This window comes from Hemibagrus wyckioides, linkage group LG26 (genome assembly GCF_019097595.1).
Source record: "Hemibagrus wyckioides isolate EC202008001 linkage group LG26, SWU_Hwy_1.0, whole genome shotgun sequence".
NCBI classification, from domain to species: domain Eukaryota; kingdom Metazoa; phylum Chordata; class Actinopteri; order Siluriformes; family Bagridae; genus Hemibagrus; species Hemibagrus wyckioides.
The window spans coordinates 15,796,580-15,805,908 of NC_080735.1; the positions used below are offsets into that span (position 1 = coordinate 15,796,580).

Genomic DNA, 9,329 nt, shown 5'->3' on the forward strand with positions numbered 1-9,329 from the left:
TCAGATTCATGCCATTGAATTATGAAGTTATTTGATCCATGAACTGATCAGCGCTGTCGTTCTGCTATATCGGATTTACCAGGCAATGTGCATCATTAATGGAGAGCTAATTTATTCAGAAATCAGTGTTTACACAAGAAATGTGGCTTTCGTTAAAATCTTGTTAAATCGGAAACACATTCGAATCTATTAAAAAGGTCCTACGTTTGCATATATTGACAGTTAAGCATACTCACCAGTGTGAACTTGATTTACATTTTAGTCTGTATTTTTGTCAGTTTTTCCATTAGACAAATAATGTATATTGAATTAATAAAAGAAATGGCACCCTATGAAAGGAGAAAGTATTATTACGGTAGAGGATGCTCTGCAGTGGCTGAGCTGTATTATTGGATGATTTAAAGGAGCTTCTGTTTTAACGTTGATTATCATTTGGTTGTTTTCAGCCCTCTGTGAGATTTTTGGACTTTTGTGGGAGGCAATAAATGTAAATTAACTGTGCTATGAAAATGATGGGTAATTATTGATAGGTGAGTATCAACATATCCATGTTTGAAAACTGTAAAAGTAATTTTTTGTCTGTTTTTAACAATAGAATTTTTAGAAAAGGATTCTTGTGCAGAACTATATTTAGTATGTTTAGTACAATATATTATTATTAAATATATTATATAATATATATATATATATATATATATATATATATATATATATATATATATATATATATATATATATATATTATTTATAAATAATATAAATCTTGTGAAAGTTCAGTTCAGCCCCAACATAGAAATGACAACTGAAACTGATTACAGCTGACTGAAGCTAAAATTGAGTGGATACCAGGACAGAGGCTTTAATATCTGCTAACATGACTGACAATGCATTTAAAGATATGTCTGGAAAGATTTACGTACATAGATATATCTTTCCAACGCGAAAGTTTTCAGCTCCACTGTCTAAGCTGGTATACTATCCTTCCCTCCCTCAGATACCACGGCTTCTGCTCAGATCTCAATGTGTCTGGCGGACATATCATCGTGGATGATGGCTCATCGGCTGAAACTCAATCCCAGCAAAATTGAACAGCTGGTCATCCCAGGTGATTCATCCCCAGCCCAGATCTTGCAATATCCCTGAACAACTCTCTGATCTCCCCTTTCTGTCACTGTTCACAATTCTGGGGTAACCATGGACAATCAACTGTCCTTTTCCTCCCACATTACTAATGTCACCTGGTCATGTTGGTTTCTTTTGTACAACATCAGAAGGATTCTGCCATTTTTATCCACACAGGCTACTCAGGTGCTTGTTCAGTCTCTGGTCATATTTGAGACAGGACTGCTGCAACTCTCAACTGGCAGGTGTACCACTGAATGCAATTCATCCTCTGCAAATGATCCAAAATGCAGCTCTGTGACTTGTTTTCAGCCAGCCTAAGTTCTTCCACACCACTCCACTGCTGCATTCCCTCCACTGACATTTGCCTAAAAAGCCAATAATAGTCCAGCTCCTCAAAAGCTCTTTGTACTACTTGCACTACACCCCACTCCCCCCAATCCCTCACACTGCTCGACTGGTCCTAGCTTCTCTCAGGGTAAAATGTACTGTAGGTACACGTCCAGACTCTTTTCTGTTCTGGCACCGAGGCGTTGGAATGAACTTCCCCTAGATCTCCAAACAGCTGAGTCACTGACCGTCTTCAAACAACGGATGAAGTCCTACCTCTTCCTGAAGCACTTAAACTAACTCTTATTCTCCCTGTTTGTTTTCTTTATCTTATTTTCACTGTTTGTTATGTACCTGGCAGGGGCAATACCATGATCAAGAAGGTGGTTTGTCCAAAGCGAGGCTCAGCCATCGCACTCAGGCTGTGGTGACCTTTGTGAAATCCCTAAATGTGGGAATCTCGACTGCATAATTTCTGATAGTGGGTGACTGTGTTTGCGCTCTCCATTTTCTCTATAGGGGCAGTGGTGTTTAAAGTAGTCAAGGTTCTGGGTTGTTGATCAGGGTTCAAGCCCCAGCACAACTCAGCTACACTGTTGGGCAACTGATACCAGGCTTGATGGTATCCTAAGTCTGTGACCTATTGAACCAGTGTTATTGGTTCAATACTAATATAATACTAATACTAATACAATACTAATACTAATATACTAACTAGTATTCATTGATAGAGACTTCAAAGCACTTTTGTACATCGCTGTGGATTAGAGCACCAGAAATGTAAATGTATACTATTACTGTCTGTAATACGGGCAAAAACGAAAGAGCGTGTCACTCGTAGCAATGTCATTTTAGAGATTACACTGTGGAATTATTATCATATTTCCCTGAAATAAAGTCAACACTACTGCAAATATTATTTCAACCACAGCAACCCAGTCCAGGGTGAAACATTACTATCAAGATTGGTTATTATAAATGAAGCTATATTTAATTATAATTAAAATCCATAGTGATGTGTGGAAGCAATAATAAAAATATCACAGCATTCATTCAAACCAAGCTGCTATAGAACTAGAGCAAAGCAAATGTATCAAGAAATCATAAAATTAGCATAAGATATAGATGGAAATATTAAAGACTAAAGTAAGAGGTATAGCTTCTAAGCGGTGTCAGAGACGATGATGGTACTGTGTGTTTGTGTGAAAGAGGGGCAGGAGACAGAAAGGACCAGCATCACTTGTTGCTAAGTAATCCCGAGTCCTCGTTAGAGCCGTAAGGCTGCAGAGTGCACTTTTGTTTTCCAGCAATGTCTTCAGCACTGACAGAAAAGCCAATTATAACCCTGCTTACTGTTCAAGTGTGTGAGATCCACAGCATGTAAAAAAAAAAAAAAGAAGCAGTGCCATTTCGCATTTTAGACTGCGCTCTTGTCTGAGAAATTACGCAGCCACACTTTCACACCTACGTACGGGCAAAAACGAGTCGCTTTGCACAAAAGGCTAACACACTTTAGGATTCAATTTGTCTCAAATCGACTTTTTGAAGAGGGTATTTGGTGACAGTTTGATGGAGTGTAAATGGAAGGCAAACATATTGCAGAACTGTTAAAATTTGATATCATGTTTTTTTTTTTTGTTGTTGTTGTGTCATGACACAACCAATGAGATATAGGAAATGTGAAAAGATTTTTTTTAAACAATATTTTAACCTCCTGTAGTTTAAGATGTCCAATGTGTACAATGGGGGGAAAAAAAACGAGGTTAAATAGTTAAACAAATCTTACTACATTTTTGAACTCTATGAAGCTAAAAACTGGATTTTTTGTTGTGCATTAAATGTCTTTTTTCTTTAATATTAAGCTCATATGAAAGTAGACAATCTGGGATTTGAGAATATTTACTGTTTTATAAGTATTTCTGTGCTTTCTCTGATTAACGTAACGGCAATCAAGCTCATTTATTCGGACTGCTGCTCATGCTGGGTCGCAGGGAATCATAACACACTCTGAGAAAAGTGCTGTCTGCCCTCTTCCTTTCAATTCAATTCAATTCAATTCAATTTTATTTGTATAGCGCTTTTAACAAAGAGCATTGTCTCAAAGCAGCTTTACATGAGAAACAACATAAGAAAACAACAAACAGACAAACAGTCCTAGATGTTATCCCAAGTGAGCAAGCCTGAGGTGACTGAGGCGACTGTGGCAAGGAAAAACTCCCTTAGATGGTAAGAGGAAGAAACCTTGAGAGGAACCAGACTCAAAAGGGAACTCATCCTCATTTGGGTGACAGTTGCGTGATGCCGATACAGCATGTGTAGAGTATTATGTAAATCAATAAGGAGGTTGTTTCCTCATACCGTTCATGAGCTCACAGACACCTATGATTGGCTAGTGTCACAGTCTTCCACCTAAAAAGTACACCAAGTGTTGCTTCCTTCAACTTCATTCATTCCTTGAGTAATTCAGCTCATCAAAACATTTCATGACTGTGTATTCGATTTTTTTTTGTCCTCCGTACAACCTCTTCAGTAACAATTTGGTGCGAGTCACAAAACAATATACAAAACAACAAAACCAGCATGTAAATGATTACTGGAGCTTAGGATCTGCGCTCTCGCTTGCATGAGAATTTCAGGATTTAGCTAAAAGGCAAGAATATAACACGGCACCCAGGATTCTAATACCTTCCTACTGAGTAATTGAAACTAGATGAAATCAAGGCACTGGAAGAACTGCTATTTAAACAATATAGACTTAATATGTGCACAAAACACCGACCAGTAAAGATGAGGTTTAGTTCCTGTTGGTCAAGCTGCTAAGGATTTCACGCTACCTAACTGGAAAAACCCAAGGGAACAATGACAACAAGTAAAGATGAAGTTTTGAGGCACAAATAATGTCCTAGAATTACAACAAACATGATTATTATAGAGATTTTGGCATTATATAATGTCACAATGCAACTTTGATAAAGTATCTATACAGACTACTAGCACTAGCACGCACTAAAAAGGCTGCACATTGCAACATTAAGGTCATGCATGCAGTTAGAAAATTCATCCTGTGCCGATGCATTAAACATCTATTGCATGTTATTGCAAAAATAGGGGATAGAAAATGCAGACTGAAGAATGTTTTTCTTTTTGTCGAATTTGCTGAAGAATGAATTAATTAGTTTTTGCTGTCAAAGTGCAAAATATTGATGTATAAAAACACTAGACAATTTTGAGTTGGCTGAAAATCAGCACCGAGATGGGCCTTGAATTTGAAATATTTGCAAAATTTGCAAATTTGGTGAGATTGTGACAATAATTCATTAAGCTACAGATAAAAATAAAATCACGCACTGAAACAAATATGTGGATTTGGTGAACTGAAAAAAGAACAAGAAAGAAGTAAAGCTGAGGTTTGGAGACGGACAAAAGATTTCCTACAAATCCCATATAACAAGCCACAACTCTCCATCCTACCTACAGAATAATGAGGAAATGATATTAAATGAAATAACAAGTGCAACTCAACCACGGTTCGAGCAACATATTGAGAATTTGGCATTATAAAAATGTCAGACTATGACTTAGGTGCTGCCGAACCGATGCTCAGAGTATAACACGGACAACATTATCATTACACACACCCTTCATGCACTAACAAGGCTGTACAATGCAACAATAAGGTCATGCATGCAATTAGAAATTCATCCTGCGCTGATGCAAACACAACACAGGCTCACTGAGGAGAGCTTTGTGTACATCTGGCGTACGTGTTTTCCTAGATCTCACGGTAGATTAGTCAGTTATGTAATCCGTGAACTGTTCTGACTTGTCGGTGCATGAGATATTGAACACTTCCCCCATCGAGTGTCCTCTCAAGCGCACTCACATGAAATGCAAAGAAATCAAATTTAGTATTTTCTGTTGCGATAAAGAATCAAAGTGAGGGTCTGTAGAGAATCTAGGAAAGATAACAAATCCTCTCAGCCTCGTGCATTTAATCAAAAGTCAATATTAACCCTATAGAACTGAAGATTGCCTGTAGAAATATTATAGAAGTATTATTATTTAGCCAAACAACCCTTAGAGACTGTAGCTTTAGCATCAGAATGGTCATCATACTGATATACGGTATTCAGAGCTGACAATATTAAAAGTTGCACTTACTTTCAGTTGCATTTATTTCTTACTGGGAACGTTCCTCAGATTCAGTCAGGTTAAGCAATAAATTGAATGCATTTTCCTGACTGAATATATATGAATTTATTTCTGGCTAATATTGTCAAGACGAAAGATTAGGACTTGGATTTGCATTCAAGCCTGAGAAAAATTGGGAATAGAAAATGCAGACTGAAGATTTTATTTATTTATTTATTTATTTATTTGTTGTTAATGTACAATATAATGACAAAAAAAAAAAAAACACTAGACAATACTGCAATATTAAGTTAGAAAATCAGCATTGAGATGGGCCTTGAATTTGAAAATAGAATTTAATTTTTAATAGCTAAGGGGATTAATTCGGACTAATTTATCAACAGAAATGAAAATGTTTAATGCATTAAGGTAAAAAACTAATAAAAATAAAGTAATAATAATTGGTCTATAAATTTGCATGTTCTGTACATACCAAGTTCTTTGATTACAATAATTATGAAGATTTATTATGTTTATTGTTGCAATGTTACATGATTTTCTAGCCAAGATTTTTATTTGCTGTTGATCTACAAGTTCATCTATCTAAAAAAAAAAAAAAAAAATGACAAAACGACTGAAAGCCTTCCATGTAATTTGAAGGTTGTTTTTTTTTTTTTTTTCAGAATTAGTCACCTTTAATAACGTTAGAGTCTGGTTTTCAATTTGCTTCGGTGTTTCGTTACATTTCAACATGTTAATACATCCATCATTTTTTGGAATTTTTGCACTTTTTGACCCGCAGCGAAATTCCATAAAAAAGTAACAAGCAAGAACGCTCTCTCTGGATTTCATACACGCAAAGTTAACCCAAATTTTCAATTTCACCGTAAAACATTTATAATTTCCATTTATCCAGTTGAATTGTGCTGATTCCTATGAATATGTAATTGTGACGTTAAGTCTCGCAAGAAAACGGAAGTAATAATACTCTTTGTAAAATAAAAGTGGAAAACTTTCCCAGCCCTGCTTCTTTCTCTTCTTTAGTAGGTTCAAAAAAGCTGTGAACTTTGTTGTCCACGTGAAGAACTTTATGCAAAGCCACCTCCTTATACTGCTCACCTGCTTGTCTATTCATAAGCACAAGCACCCCTCAAAGCCCACACATGCTAAATTATAACTGCTGAAATTCACTCAGCTGCTTATTTCTTGTTACGAGTGGAAACACATTTGCTCAAAAAATGAAAAACACAAGCAGAACAGCATGAGAATTACAAACAGCAAGTCATTACAATGCAGAAGCCGTAGGAAACCAATCAAACATTGTAGTCTCCAGCCTCTGCCAAAGATTAAAACTGAGACCGCTTCAACTTCTTGTATTCTAGATGAACACACACTCGGCCATAGACTTCTCTATACTTTCCATAGCCTTCACAAGTTTTAATGACCTCTGACTTTCAGCACTTTGTTGAGGCACTCAAGGGAAAGTCCTTTGATATGACTACCTTCATGCTTAAATGAAAAACCCTCGGTCATAATAGTTAGGCTTTTAGTTTCTTCCAACTTTGTTCTGGTGCCCCAAAGGTGTATCCATATTTACAGTTGAGTTGATAAGGAAATTGAAATAGCTAAGCATCAGACAGTCACTTAGACAGTGTCACAATTTGCAAGTGCAGGGCGTTTAATAACAAACAAAATTCACATGGCAAAAGTATTGGAACAGCCACAACCGCAGGAATGGTCAAAATAATGGAACAGCCAGAACGCTAGGAGTAACAGACACAGTCACAAAAAAGCAGGAATAGGGTAAAGGTATTGGAACAGCCTTGAAACTAGGAGTTAAGCAAAAGTATTGGAATAGTCGCAAACAAAACAGGAACAGAGCGCAAGTATTGGAACAGTCACAAAAAAAAACAAGGACAGAGTGACAGTATTGGAACAGTCACAAATCTAGGAGTAGGCTGAAAGTATTGGAAAAGTCACACACAAAAAAACAGAAACAGGGCAAAAGTAAAATTGCAGTAATAAACAAACCCCTCAGTAACGTCATGGACCTAAGGGACAGAGTGTATATGAGGAACAAGAAATGTTATTGCTATGGAAACCAATAGTAGGAAAGGAACAGCTACAGGCAGCTTTATAGTACAGTGACTGGCAACTTAGAAGATAATTTCATTCTTAAATTGCTTTCTCTTGCTTTTATGTTACACATCTTATTACTTTTGACAGCAAAAGAGAAAAAAATATCGTCAGTCCATATTTTCTATCCCAGATGTAATTTTTTTTTTCTGGGATTAAAATCAAGTCCTTGTGTGTAAAAGCAAGGTTGGTGGTCGATTGAAAAACCTCAGAGATGTGAACTACATGAAGATGAGGTGCATAATATCAAACGATTTAGTCATATGAGTAACCTGATTCTGAATCCTAGGAATTTTTCCTGTGCAAATGTTGTTGTAATTTTTGGATCAGCATATAAAGGATATGTATGTATTAAACATAACAAAAAACTGCAAAGGTGTGTAACGTTAGTGTGTAAATCAGTCTAGCGGACACTAATTCTGTTGTAAACATCCCCTGCGAATATAATAAATGCCACCAGAAGGCTGAACCTACATTGATATATATCTACTTAGACCACATAGTGTGAGAAAGACCTGGTGCAGTATAGCGTGCTGAGTGTTTCCCAAGGTCACCTCCTGTTCCCGTAGCTTGGAGCTGTCGCGTCACGCGGTGAGCTAGTGCCTCGTAAAAAGTGGACTTACATAAAGTCAGACTCCACGGTAGCCACCAGGCCTTGGTCATGATGAAGTGGGCAACTGCATGAGCAGCTCTCTTGTTTGGAATATAACGAGGGAAAAGTTTTATTGATCTACCAGGAAAATGTTATTGAGTTGTTCTCACTTTCATGTCGACGGGATGCCTGACGAAATACTGACAGTTAGAAGAAAAAAGAAAACCCAACAGATCAATAAACTGAAGTGTTATAAACAGTAAAAAAAAAATCTTGAGTAAAAGTCCAATTACACATCTAAATAAATCGTCTGGTAAAAAAAAAAAAAAAAGGATTTCTTTAAATCCCTCAGCTTTAAGTCGGAATGGATAAATTATGAAATGTACTTAAAGTATGATATTAAAAGATTCACCTCAATTCACACACTGATTTTAGTTACTGAGAGCAAATTATTATTGCCTCTTATACCAAAACATTAGGTTTTCTGTCATGAGCTATTTATCCCTAATCTCTCAAATGCTAGCTAGCATTGATTTAATAACTGATAATACAAGCTAGCAGAATACTAGATCCTGTAAATGTAGTATATAGAAAAAATAAAGATATTTCTTTTGAAATATAGTCGAAAGCTTCTTACTTGCTGTATGTAGTTAATATAAAAATTTCCTGTAAAATGTCAGGGTATTATTATGTTTTTTTAATGTATTATAAAATGAAGGCTTCTTCTTTGAAAGTCTCTCAAAAGTCCTTTTAAAAAGAAAAAAAAAAACCCTTCTTGATTGACTGGAATACATGGATGTTTAGATATACAATATCTTCCACTGACTGGAAACACACACACACACACTTTCCTTATCTGAATTCTTTAGGGCTATCTGTCAGTCATGTTTGCTGAGGTGTTCCAGGTCAGCTCAACCTTCCTTTATTGGCTAAATGTCATTTCCACGTCCCCGATCCGCCTTATAGCGGCGTTAACCTCGACTTTGTGTTCCTTTAATAACAGGTCTATGAGCTGAAC

The 9,329-nt window shown here is 36.3% G+C and overlaps 1 non-coding gene across 1 annotated transcript; it reads left to right on the forward strand.

Annotated features, from left to right (window-relative positions):
- The first annotated feature begins 1,798 nt into the window (after nt 1-1,798).
- Nucleotides 1,799-1,963, forward strand: LOC131347272 (U1 spliceosomal RNA). Its single transcript, XR_009203734.1, has one exon. It is a non-coding gene; the product is annotated as a U1 spliceosomal RNA (small nuclear RNA).
- The last annotated feature ends 7,366 nt before the right edge of the window (nt 1,964-9,329 follow it).